Raw genomic sequence first — 17,581 nt, forward strand, 5'->3', positions numbered from 1 at the left:
GCAGACGTCCATTGCCCTGGCGGGAGTGCTACCGCCGAGGGTAAGGGGGGAGTCGGAAAAGTCAAGTACCTCGCTGGGGTACTCGTCGGCCGCAGGCGCATCAGAGATGCGCAGCGCGGCGAAGGAGGCGGCAGTGCGTCGATGACGTCGTCCGCCAGCGTGACGGGCTCGTCGGAGTCGGAGAGGAGCCCCGTCTGAAGCATGCTGCCGGCCAGGACCTCGAGCTGCCCCACGGTTGGCGCCAACTGTCGTGCTGGGCGCACGGCAGATGCTAAGGGATGGCTAAAGATAGGAGGAGGCTCGAGGGCACTGGTGGGCTCCAGAGGCGAGGTTGGCATGAGCGAGCGCGGGACGCAAGACATACCCAAGTTCGGGGCTCTCCGGAGAGATAACACCCGTAGTCCTGCCGAGTGTAGTTGATGTGTATCAGTACAGAGTTGCTCCTAGAGCTGTATGGAGGAAGAAGGAAGGCAGTCCAAGGCTTAGGCTGCTCCCTCTCCTTGGGTGTTGCTTGCTATGTGTGTGTGAGTGAGTGATCGCCCGTATGCACGAGGGCTCCTAGGAGGTTTTATAGGTAAACCCCCTAGGAGTACAATGGTAATGTTACAAGGCCGTGGGGCCAGGTTGTCATCGTCTGGGAAGCCGGTGCTGGGACCCGCCGGGTGTCAGGGCTCGCCGGGTTCTCCGGGTGCGGGACCCGCCGGGAGTAGGGGCACTGTTGGCTGTCTTATCGGTCGTCAGGGAGTAGCCGAGTTGAGTCCGCTATAGGGGCGTTCCGTCAGGTCGCCGCTTGCTGGCGTCGGCAGTGACGACGGGCGCACTGTAGCCATGCCAACCCTGGTCAGCGGGTAGGTGGGGCACTATTGCCACGCCCGGCTGACCAGAGGCATGGGCGGGGCACTGTTGCCTTGCTCATCTCTGAATGAAGACTCGTCCTATCGTACGGCCTGGATGGGACGGGAGCTGACCCGTGGCCGGGTTGGGGAATACGCCAAAGGGAAGCTTTCTTGTTGGGGAAGTCTTGATGCGCCGGGTTCGGCTGCCTTGCATCGGCCGTTAGGGCCGGGTTGAGGAATTTGGCCAGGTCGAGGAGCTTAACCGGGTCAAGCGTGGGCCGGCTTGAGGGGCGTTGCTGGCCCCGTTGTTTTTAAAAAGGATCTGGGTTCCGTTGCCTACCTGGGGTTCATCCCCCCGACACAGGCTAAAGTACTTTAACCCTATCCGCTACTCACCCCATCACCTGCAACGCTCAGGTATGGGCCGTCCCAGTTTATGCTTTTTTTAAGTACTCCGTGTGTCCCAAAATAAGTGTCGCTAATTTAATACAAAATTATACTAAATCAATGACACTTATTATGGGACAGAGGGAATATCATGCTAGCATTGTCTCAAAAAAAGGTAGTATCATGCTAGCACCAGTTTCCTGCAGTGTTTCCTATCGTCAAGCAAAAAACACTCGAAAATGTTTGATAATTTGAAAAAGGTATGCAGATTCAGAAAAAGTCCATCAATTTGAAAAATAGTTTCTGAATTCAAAAAACATTCACAAATTTGAAAAAGTTCGCAAACTCAAAAAAATGTTCATGGTTTCCAAAAATGAACTCACATTTGGAATAAGTTGGCGAAATAGATTTTTTCACTATTACAAAAAATTTCAGGAATTCAGAAAGTTCACAAATAGAAAATACTATATTTGTTCATGAATTCTAAAATATGTTCTCAAACTCGAGAAAATACACTATGAACATTTTCTTGTAAAAAACAATTTTTTGTACTATATTTTTTTCTAATATACTGTGAGCATTTTCTAAATATATGTTGAATACTTTCAAAATACAGTGAAATTTTTTTCAAAAAAATACACATTTAATTTTTTAATATAAATTTTTTTTTTTTAATGTATTGTGAATGTTTTTCCAAATACACACTGAACATTTTTCAAAATACACATTGAACAGATTTTGAACTTTCAATCAATTTTCTAAGATTTTGAACATTTTGAAATTTATGAATTTAAAAAATAAAATGGTGAAAAACAGAAAACCAAAATAAAATATATATTGACTTTTCTAATAAAGGGAGGTAAGAATTTTAGCCTGTCATTTTTATTTGCAGAAAAGTCCATGTGTTTCTTTCAATTAACCCGCATTCCACGGTTCTTTCGTACATCCGTCCATTGGCTTGGCCGCACGGGATCGAGCAGTGTATCGAGCAGCCTCCCATTTCGTATGTCGGTCTCGAGCATCCCATCTTGCACGTTTTTCTTAAGGGCCGCTAAAAACATCATGGGCCAGAGTTTCTTTTACGGGCCATTAAAAACAGTTGTTCTTGTTCTTGACATAACTGTTACTCCACCTACGTTCGCCTGGAAACGAGGAGGACCAATGATATAGGAGAGGAACAAGACACTCCAGGCTGCAAATTTTTCGGTGGTCGACACTAGAATTCTGCTGGGCAAGAATTTTGATTTTGCATATGAATTTGGAGACTAAGATGGTCAAATCAGATGTTAGCCTCTGCTCATGTGGGGAGAAAGTTTAACTGAAAACTAAAAAGGTGCATTTTGTGATGCTAATACAATTTGAGATAATATAGCATGGAGAGTTAAACATTTTTGGCAGAATAGTAGAATATCGAATCAGCGCATCTATCAAAACAATATTATTTAGAGGTAGAATAACCATGTGCATAGAATTGCATTGTTTAATTATTCAGGGCATAGAAGAGTAATACTTTTTGCAAACACAATACCAAAACATAGTTACTTGTGAAGACAAAGTTGCTGATCATTTGATCATGTAGTAGCATTCGCACAGAGGCGATATATTTACTAATGGAAAACTAAATCACTTGAAAAGATGGATGTATGCCGAACATCGCCATTCCTTTTATGAGCACTTCAAATGCTGATCGAAGCTCTTTTTAGGATTATTAGTGCATCTTCTTTGGTGGAGGCAATTTCTTGGCTTTAGTTCCATCCAAGTAATCCACAAATTTGTTCCTAAATAAATATTAAGCATACATGGAGAAGTTTTAGCTTCTAAGTGGTAGTTTAGACCTTTTGTAGGACTTCTTTCTAGTTCTGGGTGAATCATTTTTGGTTGCAGTACCAATATCAGAAGATCGTGCTTCTTGTTCCTTGTCTGAATATGGTGCTATGTGTTCCTACAATTATTCAAAGAGAATCACAGTGATAATGAAGCAAATTATTATAGTCAAGGGTATAGAAAAGTAAGAAATGTTGTACAGTTGCAACATGTATAGGAGAAATCTGCACTCCACTGTTATCATTTCCATCACTGTTGTCACTGTCCTTGTCCTCGAGTTCTTTCTTGTTACTGATTGTGTTTACCTATCAAATACATATCGTGATAGATTAGTTTAGTACAACTTGAGCAAGGACATGTGAGTATTTAGTTGTAGTTTTGAGTGATTACATCGCTTCCATCCGCATGAGCATCAAAGATTGAGTTGGCTATTGCCTGACAATCATGTAAAGTGCAATTATACATTAGGTAAAATATATATATATATATATATATATATATATATATATATATATGTGTGTGTGTGTGTGTGTGTGTGTGTGTGTGTGTGTGTGTGTGTGTGTGTGTCGGTAAAGCAAAAGTACACACTCTGCTAGCTTGCCAAGATGACTTAGTTGATGTGTTGCTTGACCCAGAGCAGTGTGTTGCTAAAATTAGTCCTTGTATACAAGCTGCATTTTTTCGGCACAAAGAATAACTTCAGTGATAAAAAAAAAGTCCATAGATGGAGAAAGAATTGGGGGAAGAGGAGATGGAGGAACGAGGAATAATTGGAACTAATTGCAGACATAAGAATCACCAATCGTTGCTGCAGCCTGCAGAATGATTTGCAGAAGTGAGGAGAGTGGAGAACGAGCAGAGGCAAGGTTGGGATTATATGGGCGTGCATGAATTGAGTGAAAATTATGAATCCCCAATTGTAAGAAATCTGCAACAATTGGCGTCTGGCGCATCAGACTGTGAGTAATGGCTGGTTAAACTCTCAATCAATCATCGTTGAATTGGCGATAGAACCTGAAAGGACGCATACCTTTTTGCCGCCACAAACCATGCTGCCGTGCCGTGCAACCAAACGGGTTGAGTAAATCAAGCTTCCACCGACGCCATGAGCCGGATTCCAGAACAAACGAAACTAAATAAGCAAGAGAAAAAGGTGGAACCAGAACAGGGAAAATAAAGAATGTGTACGACAGTTTGTACCTTGGATAAAGCATGTGCATGTCAATCGATTAGGCTTCCCATTGAGAAGCTGAAAGGATGTAGACAAGTACTTGTGTCCTTTTTTGAGGATGCTGCACCCTGATGGTAAGCCGGTCAGGGGGATGGGACATGAAACGACACTGACTGGAGATCTTTTGCTTCCGCGAGAGGAATGGTTGTGGTTTCGTAAGAGGCACGACCGTGCCTCTTTCGGGAAGGAAAAAAACCGTGCTCCTGGTTTGGTTTTTTAGTCCGGTTTTTTCTTGAAAAAAGTTCGTCAAAACCTATCAACATCTGATCTAGTTTTGAAGATCTCGACGCGATAAACCCAACGATGAAAATGATTCGAGATTTGAACACACGGTATAAGAGATAAATGTTTTGAATAAATGGATCTACAAAAAAGGAAAAACTCCCAGGTTGCGACAAGTGGCGCACATGTAGAGCGCCACTTGTCACAACCTGAGGAGGCGGGAGTGATCTTTGCAAGGAGTACTCCTCAATTAGTGATTTCTCCCTTTAGGAAAGTTGGGCCAGGAATCAAATGTGCAGTGGAAGTAAAAAAGACACAGCAAATCTGACGGTGAAGAATGCACAGATCATGAAAATAGACGGCCAGAAACACTCAGTGCGTGAGAGGGCTGGGAAGCTCAGTTTTATTGTCCTAAATTAACAGGAGTGACTGTGGGGTGCGAGCTTTGCACACTTAATTAAGATGGGGGGGGGGGGGGGGTAAACTCTATTGGGATCGCATTAACCGGTTGCACACATCAATTGGGCATTAAATCGACAACGTAAAAAAAATCCGAAATAGATTTCCCTCGGTTCGTTACATACGCCCAGAACGAAACTTCACAAATAAATGCACCTTTAATGATTATTTCAGTTACAAAATTTTCCACATATTCTAACTTCTATATTGACCCATGAAAATTCCTTTTTTTCTTTTGGTAAATTTTTAAAAAACTATATGGATAAACCACATTGTATTACACTAATAAGCTGCATTGCATAGAGTAATACATTAATGTGCTACTTGTCAATTACCGTTTGATTAAAGTTGAATCCTTACACTCTAATTTTTTTCGACCATGGTACAATGCTCACATACGCACATATACACTCACCCTATGAATGCATGCATACATGCACACCCTATCCCTATGAGCACCCCCTAGATGCGTAGACGAGGGACCTACACGAGCTGTACGCCATGCCGAGGAGTCGGAGGGGCCGACAGAGAAAGACTCGACGACGGTTGCGGCGCCAATCGGCGCGGGGCCGATGTCGCCAACGATGGTCGGAGTAGACGAAGTGGTCGGGGAAGATGACGGCGACGCTGGCGAAGAGCAGGTGCTGGACGAAGCTGAAGGGGGTGGAAGGGCGGCGTCGGCGGTTACAGGGTTAGCAGCGGCGACGGCCGAAGAAGAGCGGTGATAGCGGCCTGACGACGGCGACGGCTGGGTTAGGAGTGCGCCGGTGGTGCTCGAAGTAGGCGAGGAACCCAACAGCATGACGAAGACTGTCGCGGACGGTGGCGTTCCCGCACCAAGGGTGGCGGCGCGGCGCATACCATGGGAGGTCGACGCATGGGGACGTCAGAGTGGACCGCGGGCCGCGATGCTACGACCCAAAGGGATTACGCAGTGGCGGGCAGGTCGGGGCAACGACGAGAAGACATCGGAGTGGTGCGTGGATCGCTTGCCGCATCGCTACGGCCCGAAGGGGCGGTGCAGCTGCGGTGTGCGGGCGGTGATGCCGCGCGTGCGGCCTCGGGCGGCGGCGGTGACTGTGTTTCGTGATGCTATAGCTCGAAGAAGGGGTGTAGCGGCGGGTCGGGGGTCGGGGCAGCCGCGAGGAGAACCACTGGACGGGGGCGACGACCCGATAGCCCTAAGGGACGATGCAGAGGCGGTGGCTACGGGGGTAGCAGGCGGGAGGATCTCGGGGTGGCGGCGTGGACCGCGTCACGTGATGCGACAACCTGAAGGTGCATCGGCGAGAGTGGGGCGCGGGTCGGGGCAGCCAGCGTGATGACCTCGGGGTGGCGACGCAGTGATCCGAAGGGATGACGCGACGGCAACCTATGGCTCGATCGGTGGTAGGCGCGTGCTCAGGGACGGCTTGACGAGGACATGCGCGTGATCGGTTGATCAGACCGATGCAACGCTGTACGCGCCATGGCGGGGACGACCCGCAGATCTGAGTCGATGGCGAAGTTGTCGGTGATGTTCCGGGCGATGACGACAAAGACAGACCGGCGATGGAGACCGCACGGATGAGCGGCCGGCAGCGAGGCACGAAGGCGTCCCTTGGGCGGCGCGTCCAGCCTTGCCACGCTGTTGATGACGAAGTGGCCGGTGTAGTCGATGCCGATGTTGGAGTAGAGGCGCGGGGGTTGACGGTGGCGGCGGGCGACGTAAACCGATCTTAGATCGGAAAACCCGAAAGAAAAGGCCGATCAAAGTGACTGGCCAGAGAGAGAAAACCCGGATCAAAGGATCGGGAAAAAGACTCTTTAGGGCAGCCGGTCAACATGACCGGCGGATGAACCCTAGGTACGGACGGCGCGGCCCCCAACGGCGGTCATGGAGGCCGACCGCCTCAGGGGCGACGCGCGGGGCGGAAGCGGCGGGCAAGGGCTAGGGTTGGATCGGTTAGGTTGATACCATGTTAGAAACGATAGAGAGAGATTGATGAAATTAATTGATGTATTGCTTGAGCCTCGTGGGCATATACAGGGGTACATAATCTATTTTTTTTTTGCATGGTGAAAGGGAGTTTTACTCCAAAATGATAGGGTTACAATCTCGAAACAACTGCTCCTCACAACATGAAGGACTCGAGTTCAACCATACCGCAGTACAATACTCGGTACTACTATAGTGTGCCAAAAGATGTGCTACTCTATTCTGCTCTCCACCAATTTTATAAGAAACAAACTCCCTAGCAACCGTATGAGCTTTAATCTCTGCGTCAAGATGACCATAGGCTGATCTGGAAAGTGTGGCGTCTACTTGGAGTATAAGAAAAGACAGAATACTTCTTAGTCTATCCTATGTTTCCAATACAATCACGATACTCAACAGTGCATAAGTACGTATGTACTCGCGCATCTATAACCGGAATCAATTAACCTGTTTAGGGATTTAACTTCGCTATGTATACGTGCCTGACTGCCTATGTGTTTGTACGATGTGAGTGACAACTCTCCTCCTCTCTTTTATGACTAATGTTATTTAATCCGATGATCAAAACTTCATCAACTTTGACCAAGTTTATAGAGAATAATATCTACATATATACTATCAAATTCATATCACTACATAAAACACAAGATAGACTTTCATATTATATTTATTATTGTATTATTATTGTTTATATTTTTCTCAATAAACTTGGTCACTGTTTGACTTTAGAAAAAAACTATGTACACTACATTGTGGAATTAAATATACAGACGATGGAATTGTTGATATTTCCATGTTGCCGTGTACTATCTTTACCTTTCATTGATATATCTATATCTATATCTATCTATAGCTACTATTAAAGCAAAGTGATATTCTTAGTTTCGTTCCGCTTAGATGATTTTGTATTCAACATATATACCTGAGGTGGTACTAATTCGAGGTGCTTCGTAACTTCGTTCGGTGCTTTCAGATCGATCGCTGCAAAGGGCTGTGTCTTGCTCCACCGGTACGTACTGGGCCAGGAGCGAACACTAGTAGAAAAAAGGCCTTTAGTCCCGGTTCTGGAACCGGAACTAAAGGGTCGTTACTAAAGCCTCCCCCTTTAGTCCCGGTTCTTACACGAACCCGGACTAAAGGCCCTCCACGTGGCTGCTGCCTGGAGGTCCACTTTTAGTCCCGGTTGGTAACACCAGCCGGTACTAAAAGAAATTTTATGATTTTTTTTTTTAAAATTGAATTTTTTTGAATTTTCAAATTTCTGAATTATTTTAACCTCTAATCTCTAATCGCCCCTCATCATTGCTCAATTTAACCTCTAATCTCTAATCATCTAACTTCCCGGACGGTCACCCATCCTCTTACTACTCCAGCCTGAGCACGCTTAACTTCCGGGTTCTATTCTTCCTCGTTTCCAAGTCTGCACTTGTTGTTTTCGTGACAATAGTAAGATGTCAATCCTATTAACTCTCAGGAATTTAGCTTGAGCATGAAGTCACATATTTCACTGTTTGAGTTTGAAACTATTGTTCTAAAAAACAATAATTATTTAGTAACACTAATATTTCTTGAATAAGTAGTTTAACCATAGTTTCATCAGATTTGACCAAAATTCAAAAAAACTGAAATAATTATTTAGTAACACTAATATTTCTTGAATAATTAGTTTGACCATCGTTTGACCAGATTTGACCAAAATTCAAAAAAACTGAAATAATTATTTAGTAACACTAATATTCTTGATTAATTATTTAGTAACACTAATACTTCTTGAATAAGTAGTTTGTCCATAGTTTTTTCCTGACATCGTATGCAAAAGTTATAGCCGTTTTACATTTTGCCTATAGTTTTTGCAAAACATGTCCAAATTTAAGTTTTTAAATTTTCCTAACTAGTACATGTAGTAACATAACTACATCTGGAAGGATTTTAATTTTTGAAGTTTTTATCATTTTCTTTTGCTTTTTACAAAACTGAAAAGGCGATCCAGGGGGGGGGGGGGTAGAGTTTGAAAATGGGACCTTTAGTACCGGTTCGTGCCATGAACCGGTACTAATGACCCCTTTAGTCCCGGTTCGTGGCACCAACCGGGACTAAAGGTCCTATTTGAACCGGGACTAATGCCTGTATGGTGCCCTAGCCGCTCGAACCGAGACTAATGCTCACATTAGTCCCGGTTCGTAATACAACCGGAATTAATGCTCTTTTCTGGCCGAACTAAAGCCCTGTTTTCTACTAGTGGAAGCAAGAAAGTGGGCCTTCCAATAATTTTTTTCTTGTGGGCTAGGAGTATATGGGTGGGCTTTCAGAATATTAAAAAAATTACTACTGCTTGTATGGTTGTTCGATCTCACGATCCTAAAAAAAAAGGTTGTTCGATCTCACGACCAGCTAACTATACAAAACGTTTCTAAAAAAAAGACTAACTATACCAAACAAATAATAACGTGGCCAGAGCTAGCTGAAGATTATGCTTGTCTAAATAAAGAGGTTTGTTTGCTAACATAATAGTCCCACCTCACTTTTTAACACGAAATATGACCAATTTATATAATTGCGTGAGGTGCATGTACAAACAACGAGCCGCTTGGAGAAGCAACAAACAAATGGTTATCCGCAAGAATTAACTTGGATTGGGGGCTGCATGAGATAAATAGAGGAGGGCCCAAAAAGCCTAGGGTTTCCGCTGCCCCCCGCCGCGTAGCCGCCAGGCTGCCTCGTCTCCTGTGCATCCCGGTCCTTGCCGGCTTGTTTTTAGGTTTTTTATAGTTTTGATAGGGTTCATGTCCTATCAGAAAGACGGGGAGGTAGCGGCTCCCTAACGATCCCCGCCATGATGATGTAGCATAATCGGAGGATGTGCGTAGGTTTTTCCTCGACGGATATCGCGGGATTTGGTCGGCGTTTGTCTTTCGTGGATCAACTTGGATCCGCTCATGGTTTGTCTATGTCAGTGTGTCTACAAGTTGAATTCTTCCGATCTACGATTCTCTTTATCGGTGGCAGTTATTGTTCCAGTGGTTGTAGTCGACGCTAGATGGTCTACGGACCTGCATATATATTTAAATGGGATTGTGGGATGTGTCTGAGATACAAGATTTCATGGGATTTTAAGAGAGAATAATATTTAAAGATGCCCTCGTGCCACTTTGGTGAACTTTTCAATGGAAACATATTAATTTACTTTTCCGTTGCAACGCACGGGTATTTGTGCTAGTACCTACTAATAAAGCAAGGTGATATTCTTGGTTTCGTCCAGCGATTAGTATTTTCTGTTTAATTTTTGCACGTACTAGCGGTCCGTCCGTCTTATTTTGCTCACGTACGAGATGGTACTAAATGTTGTTTGATCTCAGTTTTGAGTCCGTTGCAGGGTGCCTGGGCCTGAGCCTGCTTCGTACAGATACTAAAAAAGGCCACATGAGTCATGCTGGTCAGCTGGCTTTGGGCCTTGCCAGGCCAAATTGTCCTGGCCCACCCAGGTGGCCGATGCAACAAAATTCTGGCTGGTGGGCAACTTGAACACACAACATCACGTTCGACAGCTCGACCAACTAAGCTGGATCACAAGATCTGAGAATACAATGTTGATTAACCTATTAAATAGTCCCACCTTGTTTGTTTAGATCTAATTTTTCTAATTTATATACGTCTTGATTTTTTTGGGGTATCAAGGAGCCATCTCAGGAATCATTGAGGAAATAAGACATCTCATAATAAGGAAAGATATTGAGAGAATAAGGAAAGAAAGAGGGATTGAGAGAATAAGGAAAGGAAGAGGGATTTCAGACGTGATTACAAAAACAAAGAAGGAAAGAGGACCGATATAGAAGGAAAGAGGGAATTAAATAAGAAGGCAACCCAGCGTCTGTCGTGACCGAGGATCGGATTCCATCTGTGAAAGATGTGAAGTAAAAGGATATATTGGAACAAAAAGCATGTACGTCACAACTCAATTATGAGTCGGGAATATATAGAAAACATGTGTACAATTATTTTTGATGGAACATGCAAGTTGAGTTTAACTTGAACACATACAAAAATAGATGTCTTTGCACTAGAAAAGAAAACTTAGATCATGGCCGATCAAGATTTTGAGTTATTTAAAAAAATAATGAGATGCACTAACGTGCGGCGGCCGATCCCCCATATCAAACGGTGTGGCGCCCATCACGTTGGAAGGCATGAGCTGACACGCCCGTGCATTAATAATACAATTTGATTTATATACTAATTGCCAAATAATAAAAAGAAATAAAGTATTACATATATATTATTTCTTTAAAATTAGCTTATAGGGCTTAAACATAAAAATTTAACCAGTAAAACAGGAGATAAGATTAAAGCTAAAGTAAAGTATAATCCAATTCAAATCAAAGTAGACTATATTTTTTAATTCGACAAGAAAAATTAATATGAATAGTTACTTCGCCTCATATACCAAGACAATTTTTAATTATTCTCCAAAAATATTATAATTTTCATACATGTTATGAGGCTTATTCAGTTAATGAGCTGATGAATTTCTTCTTTGTGTGTAAATTTGTTGATCTGCTTTGTTTGTAACTGAATTGGTAAGTATTTTGTTTAGGTGCACATGCCACAGTTGAACTACTTCTTTATATCAGAACTGTTGACGTCAAGAACTAAGATATGATGTTGTAATACTAATATTTGACATATCAAAATTGTTTAACTCAAGAAAAAAGTTATGTATAACACACGCAAAAGAAACTATGTCTAAATCATGATAAAAAGTCTTCATTTTTTGTTGGTCATATGCTATATTTTTTTGAGAACAAAATAAATTATCATTCTTATTTTTCTGCTCGACTCAGAAGCACTCGTCACCAAAGTACAAGGAGTCAGACTCGGAGTACCTGCTATGTGAGACACAAACTCTGCATTTTTCTCTGTTATATTATACAAAGATAGGGGATCTTTGTACTACGCTCCTAATATTATGTTGTTTCTCATCTAACAGTGTGGAGGATTTCAAGAAGTTTGTTCATGTCATCATGTCTTTGACGTGAGCCATTGCATTAGTGAAGTGAGGTTTTTGTCTCCCGTTGCAACGCACGGGCATTTGTGCTAGTAGTATGATAAAAGAATCACCAGCACTCCCTAGATAATTTTTTTATAACAAGGCAATAAAATATTCAAGTAACATAATTGGTAAACCATACATATATGTAAATTATACTGATAATGATAGTTCCCTTTCGCAACATGGTATCCAATACTGATTGTTGCATGTTATCAGTTGCAATGGTTCTAAAATAGTTATTATTTTACTTTTTTGCATGGAATGAAAGTTAATTGAACTAAAACTCATCCTCGTTGCTGCAGGAGCCATCACTGCTGCTGGCAGACGCACTGCCTTGCGCTTGTTGATGATGTCGGCGATGATGCATAGGACGCTTCCACAGCTCCTCTTCATCCGGCGCTCGCCTTTGCTCAGCCGCCGTACCAGCCACGATGACGGGAAGAGGTCGACGAGGCAGAAGCCTCCCATGAGATCCATGATCTCATCGACCAGGCGGAGGTACTCCTCCTGCCACACGAATTTGCCGCCGAACACGGCCCGCGTCACGATGCCGTTGCTGAGCGCTGCCACCTTCTTGCTAATGTTGATGGTTGCGGTGCCAGCCGAGGACGCGATGGAGCGGACAAGGTCGTCCACCTTCTCAGTCCTGATGCCCTCCATGCGCCTCACTTTCTTGGGGCTGAGAAGCTCCATGACGCAAACCTTCCGCATCTGGCGCCAATGGTCACCGTAGGCGGCGAAGATGATGCCCTGGCCGCCGAAGCCGATGATGTCCTGCAACCCGGTTGTCCGCCGGTTGAAGCACGCGGCGTCATTGGTCTTCATCACCTGCGCCACCGCCTCGGCGCTGGAGACCACCATGGCAGGGAGCTTGCCGAGCTTGAGGAGCATAACTGGCCCATGCCGGTGACACAGCTCGGTGATGGTGCGGTGTGGGAGGGTGCTGACGACTGTTGGCGCCGCCTCTCCTCGCGGCGCCACTTCTTCTTCTTCCTCTCACAACTCTCTTGGAATATATCTCCAGAATACACACCATGGAAGAAACCGAGAAAAAACACACACACACACACGTACCAAGGAAGAAAGCCAGCTAGCTTTGTCGGGAGGCTATCCTCCTTAGTGGCACAAGTGCTACATTTTGTTGCTGCCCTCACGGCCTCTTTTCCATTGACTCAAAGCAGTACATATATAGGGGACTCAGGCACTTGTGCCACGAACTCACGCCACTAACCGGCCTCCACATTCAGCCACTAACCAACTAACCCATGCACTAAGCTAGCTAACAACCAGTGTTTTAAATAGCCCGCTATATAGCCTTTTCAGCATGGTGCCGCTAAATGATCGCGTTCACAAATAGCCCGCTATAGCCCGCTATAGCTGATTTGGATGCCCACTGCTATTTTCCATAGCCCGCTATTTAAAACATTGCTAACAACCCGCTGGCACACATGACACATCCACCTCTCCCTGGAATCGCTCCATCCTACGGAGGACTCGCCGGCCGGCACTAATTCTTATACTAATCAACCATGCATATGTGCAATGACTAGGTCGAACCCACACAACGTGTAAAAATGCATGTGTACAACTAATGTCAAGATTAATGCTAACAACGATATGGTGGAGGCTGTCGACGATGATGGGGAGAGTCTATGGTCCAGGCGGCAGCTGCGACTTCCTTGGGCTGTTGCTCCTGCCGGCGGCGAGCTTGAGAAACCAAATGTATAACAGGGTGGATAGGGCTACGAAGCACCAGATAGTTTCCATGGCAGGTAGGTATAGCTAGGTTATGGTCAGTTCGTTGTCAGCCGAGTGATACATAATATAGCCGCGCCTACTGTCATGTCGATAATAAAGAAAGAAATTATGGAACCATCGCAGCCTCCTGTCACGCCCCCCTTGATGACCATAGAAAATGATTGATCTTTAGCAGTTAGCAGCCAGAACCGTAGAACTAGCCTTTTTTGTCATGGAAAATTTGACCATAGACATGGGTTGTTTCATTTGATTTCCATAGCTGCCGCTAGCATATATACAAATAACCAGCAGCCGGGCATGCATGGCTAGCTTGACTATAAAACGAGCATGTAACTTGGTCAGACCATATAATATATCCAAACATATATGTGGTAGCGTGTGTTTCCCACCTTTTGTTCTATTGGTTTGTTAATTGCTTCCAGGATGATTTATTTACGGTTTACGCCCACAAAAAACCTTGAGATGCTATTACGAAAAAACGATGCAAAAATGGGGAAGAACTCAATTATGGAACGGGGGCGACCCATGAACAAGCTACACCTTGTTTATATATATAGATAAACACAGCTAGCAAACATTAATAAATTCCTTCCTGCTCCTATAAAGAGTCACATATAATCCAAAGTGTTATAATCGGTGGATTTGCTAGCTTAGTCCAACATCAATCGTCTGATCTGGACAAGGCGACCCTCCCCACCATGTAGCGTACATAGTATTCTGGCATAGTTGACACAATATTTTGGTCATTTAATTGTGGCATGCTTAACTTTTTGGGTTATGGTTTTTTTCCATTTCTTTCACAAATCGCTCATATTTTCTCTTTAGTATGATGCAATGAACCTATACTTCAAGTAATATTTAGAAATTATATCTTCAGTTTCCATTGCAATGCGTGGGAACCGGATCCTCTAACATTGAGACGGAAAGTTAGAGGAGCTATACAATACCCTAACTTTCCTTCTTTCTATCCATATGATTATGGCTAAAATGACTAAAATTAATTTGCAAATTGATGATCTACCGTGTACATTTATAGTAATTACATACAATCAAATTGATGGCGAAATAAAATTAATTTTAAATTATTTATATCTACAGTAAATACCAACAGTAAACAACCTACTAACTACCTACTAACAGTCCCTAACTTTCCTTCTTCAGTTTACACTAGGCAAACACTGTAGCACTGTGACTTTCCTTCACAATGTTAGAGGATCCGGTTCCCAATGCGTGGGGTACAATTTAGTTCGTTAAACATGATAGGTAATTTTCCCGCAACTTCTTGGACTTCATTTACGATACTATCATATAAAATGACCCAGGTTTAAAAAGATTTCATAAAATGACCCATTTCCATGATGCCCGGGTTCGGGGCGCCACGATAAACATCACGACGCCCTAAGGCCATGGAATCAGCGCTGACATACCACATCAGAATTGCTTGGGACCAGGACGCCCGGGGTCAGGGCGCCATGGGCAATAGCATGTCACCCCAGCCCAGGGCACCATGCACATGAACCAGGACGTAACTCATGTAGTTGTACTAGCACTTAATCAGCAGCTATGCTCCTTACGGCCAGCTGGATGGGTCAAGTCCAAGTGATCACATACTGATGCTATGCAGAGTAAGATGAGACGAGACTGAAGTTTCTGAACATGACTAGAATAATCTGTGTTGGTAGGTGTAGAATAGAATACTCTAGTATATTTTGTGAGCTGTTGTTAATTAATCATTTAGATGTGCAATAACTTGGGCCGCGCTATTTGTCACCCTGAGTGAGACTCCTCTCTTATTACATCACTACACTACATTTTTACGCCCCGTAAATTTTGTCCTACATTGAAAGTGAAAAAGAGAACTTAAGAAAATGTATGTAAGTCGAAAACAACATTTCACATGATGTAAAATTATGAACATAAAAGTATAGTGCAAATATACATGTAAATATAAAAATTTATTATTTAATCACTTATATCTTACTTTTCTTATACCGATTTATGTGTAGTGAATCGATATGATGTAATTATTCGTAGCCAAACATAAATTCTAAAAGTAACAACGTACATTCTAAAATATATTTTTCGTTTTTGATGCACAACTCTCACTGTAATGTTCACTTGTAGTATGTCTACAGAATAAGTGTAAATATATAGGAAATAAAACTATTTTACAAGACAAATACAATGATACCATTTATACATGCTAAATTCACATAATTTCGTATATATTTGTGGTCAAAATTATGCGTTAAAGACCATGCAAAGTCAAGCGCGCCTTATATTTTATATTTTGGGAAGGAGGGAGTACAATAGAAGCTCGCCGTTGCACACAATGATTATCATCATATATCATCCCATATCTGGTTTATCATTTCACATCCAACTTGACATATATCACAAAGATACTCTCTTCATAAAAAATATATAGGGCCTAATACCTTTTTTGAGGTTGCCTCTGACCACGGTTTAGAGCAATAATATATGACATGCATGTTACACAAAGCATACCGTCAAATTTGTATGTGAAAGGGGCTTCAAATGATATAATTTTATAGCATGCATCTCATGTATTATTAATGTTATGAATGGTCAAAGGCTATCTTGAAAAATGTACTAGACCATATACATCAGGATGGAGGTGTTAGAGAATATTGTTCCGTTGTAATCTCCAACTCCTTTCCTTCACATGTTCTACTCAAACTCCTGTAATCTTCCTTGTATGCCAAGGCTTGGCTTTGGCCACATCAATATATACAAGACCGCGGCTCCCCTCGAGGGAGTAGGAACGCTTATCATCTTACAAGAGGGAGTACTATTTTTAATATTTATATATTAATGCAATTGTCGATATACTAATCGATTAACATGAAATAGGATTGTATATCACATTGGATAACTTACAACAAAGGGTGTAGCAAAACCAGATTGGACAAGAAACCATCTATAACCATGTATGCATGCCTCGCCAAAACCTCGCAGGAAACAAAAAAAAAACGGATTTGTCATCATATGCCGAGGTAGGGACGTCTTAGGATTGATCACATTCGAACGCGTTTGTGATTGTGTGAGCAATGAAGCCACTGTCGGCGAGGGTTGGAAGGAGAATAAGAGGCAACAAGGATTTTGACCTATTGAGGTCTTGAGTCAAGGTTAATAGGTTAGAGGCATGTGGTATTTTTTTTTCTCAGGTTGCAATGCACGGGCTCTTTTGCTAATTATTCTTTATCAAAACACCTGATGGGATCCTCACAAAGAAAAAAAACGCACATGATGGGATGGTATAATAACAATACTAATGGACCCAACAGACAGCGTCGTCATGCCCCTATCTGGGATGGTTGCAATGCATGCTGGAGCTTGACGTTGGTGAACCAATGCCCCAACAGCAAGGAAGGGAAGTGCTCGGTGAGGAAGAGGCCAGCCGGCGGGTCAATGATCTTGTCGGCCCCGCGGTGGTATATATGTCCATTCCTCCATCCCCTCGGATACCGCCAGGCTCGTGATGTCGTTGCTCAGCGCCGCCACCTTCTTATTGACATAAACCACAGCGGCGCCTGCCGAGGCCGCAACGGAGCGTACTCGACCGACCACCTCAGCGATTGAGACCGCAATGGTGGGGTCCTTGCAGAGCTCGAGGAGGGTCCGTGGCCCATGCCGGCGACACAACTCCCGGATGGTGCTGACGATGTGCTGGAAGCTGCCGATGATGGGGGGAATCCATGGTCCAGGAGGTAGCTGCGGCTTTCTTGGGTTGTTGCTCCGGCCGCCGGCGAACTTGAGAAACAAAAGATATAATAGGATGGATAGAGCTATGAAACATAATATAGCCTCCATGGCAC

At 43.5% G+C, this 17,581-nt stretch overlaps 1 pseudogene; it reads right to left on the bottom strand.

Annotated features, from left to right (window-relative positions):
- Positions 1–11,945: 11,945 nt before the first annotated feature.
- On the bottom strand, positions 11,946–12,845 carry LOC123048134 (desmethyl-deoxy-podophyllotoxin synthase-like; annotated as a pseudogene).
- Positions 12,846–17,581: the final 4,736 nt, after the last annotated feature.

The sequence above is a fragment of the Triticum aestivum genome, chromosome 2D (genome assembly GCF_018294505.1).
Source record: "Triticum aestivum cultivar Chinese Spring chromosome 2D, IWGSC CS RefSeq v2.1, whole genome shotgun sequence".
NCBI lineage: Eukaryota > Viridiplantae > Streptophyta > Magnoliopsida > Poales > Poaceae > Triticum > Triticum aestivum.